This window comes from Diceros bicornis, chromosome 2 (genome assembly GCF_020826845.1).
Source record: "Diceros bicornis minor isolate mBicDic1 chromosome 2, mDicBic1.mat.cur, whole genome shotgun sequence".
NCBI lineage: Eukaryota > Metazoa > Chordata > Mammalia > Perissodactyla > Rhinocerotidae > Diceros > Diceros bicornis.
Genome location: NC_080741.1, coordinates 53,797,828 through 53,799,902, shown reverse-complemented (window position 1 = coordinate 53,799,902; position 2,075 = coordinate 53,797,828).

Sequence of the window (2,075 nt, the reverse complement as noted above, 5' to 3'; positions counted from 1 at the left end):
GGAATGGGGTGGGGGTAGGGGATGCGAGTGGAGGGAAACGGGAGAGGTCGAAAGTAGGGGGACAGAGCATGCATGCCATGGAGTGGCCTGGATTTTATTCTAAGGGTGAAGGGAGACCAATGGGGGTTTAACTGGGAAGCAACAGTTCTGTCTGGCAGCCATGGGAATGTGGATGGGAGGCTGAAAGAGGATCTGGGGGGTGGGGAGCGGGGTGGGGAGTGGAAGGGAGGGGAGCAGAGGAGCAAAATGGTGGCTCAAAGCCAGGCAGAAAGCCTCCATCAGCAGGACCCAAAGTCTCCCTCCCAAATGCCATGTGATTTGTGGAGTGCATGTGGCTGGATAAAGACCCAGAACCTGGGGATAGGAGTACCACCTTGGACAAACAGGGTGTTGGCAACACTTCCAGCTAGCCTGGGATTCTGGTTCTGGAGCTGATCTTGGGGACAGGCAAGAGCTCCTGAAATATGGCAGAAGCCCAGGATGAACTGGGTCTCATTCACCTGGACCCGGGATGAGAAGAAGCTGCCCCCCGGGGTCCCTAGAGCCCCATGGTGGGGCAGGTGGAGGGGCACTTTTCTTTCCATCACTACTGGGGCCCCAGAGCCACAATGAGTCCTCTGCGACCGTGAGAGACCAATGCGGGTGCAGAGTGGCAAAGATTAGTCCCATTGGGTAGATGGAGAAATTGAGGTTTGGAATAGGAAACCACTGCTCTAAGGGCCACAGAGTTGGAAGGCACAGGGTTTTCAAATGGTTTCAAAGGTGTGTCCTCTTTTATCAGACTGGGAGCAGCCTGAGGGCAGAGGTGGCACCTGCCAGGCCTCTGACGGTGGTATACCCCGGGGCTACCTCACTCTGATCCCAGCCTACAGCCCTCACCAGCTATGAGGGCCAGCCTTGGGTGGGCGGGCCTCTGTGGGCTGGACCAGCAGGAGCCAGGTGCTATGGGATGCCACACTTGGGGTCTGACCAGGCATCTGGGAGCCAGGCCAGCCAAGGAACACCTGGGGTTGGGGTGGGGGACTCACGTTTAGTCCATTGTGCCTTATGACCCAGAGCTCTGAGTGTGGGCTATGCAAAGGACACAGAGGGCACAAGGCAGAGCTTGGCCACTGGTGCCTCCCTCTGCTCTCTCAGGGGCTCAGCATCAGAAAGATCTGGTACAGACCACTGCTCAGCCACCAATTTAAGGGGCCTGCCTTTATCTCTTCTCTGTAAAATGGACCTTCCTCCTGTGCAAGAGGTTGTAAACAGTATCGACCTCATGGGGCATGTGTGGTGGGTGGATTCTATAGACAGGGTCTGTGATGACAGTCACCTCCCTACCCCTACCCCGGGAAGTCCCATTCTCCTGGGGGCCAGGGGTCTGGTAACAGCAGAGGTCGGTGCTCCTGGCCCTGCAGACCTGGAACCAAATCCAATCATCCCCCAGTCAGCAGCATTATTAGACCCTAATAACTTGTGAAAGGTCTGTCTCCAGATATTTCTCAATTAATGTTATCTGGTATTAGCATTACTACTATTCTCATTTTCATAATCCCGATCCCTCTTACAGGCCCCTAAAGCCCTGTGCTCCCTCTCTTGAGGCTGGGGCTCTGGCATGGAGTCGGTCTGCTATGGCAGAGCCCCGCATCCACAAGCCCCGTGACCTTGCTAGGCTCAACTGGTTCATCTGTAAAATGGGATTACCAGTGAAGCCTCTCCTCTCAATTCCACCCAGGGCAGTGTGAAGGAAGGAGACAGAGACCGAGCGGTCTGCAGTAAGATGCGAGTCAACAGGCAAACTCTGAGCCAAGCCTAGAACCTGGAGTTATTATTATTATTTGTGTGTGTGGTTAACTCCGGCAAGGCAGTGCGGCCTGACACGCAAATGTGAGGGGCAAGGAGGACGTTAGGAGGGTGGACAGCATAGGCCTGGGGAGGCGGCCGCGGTTTCCCGATTGGCGCTGGAGGGCTCGGGGAGGGCGGGGCGGGGCGGGGTCGGCGGCGGCAGGCGGCCTGGGGTGACGGCCGCGCCCCGCCCCACGGGCGGGTCCTGGGAGTCTTAACGCGCCCCCGCGCGGCGCCCGCCCTCG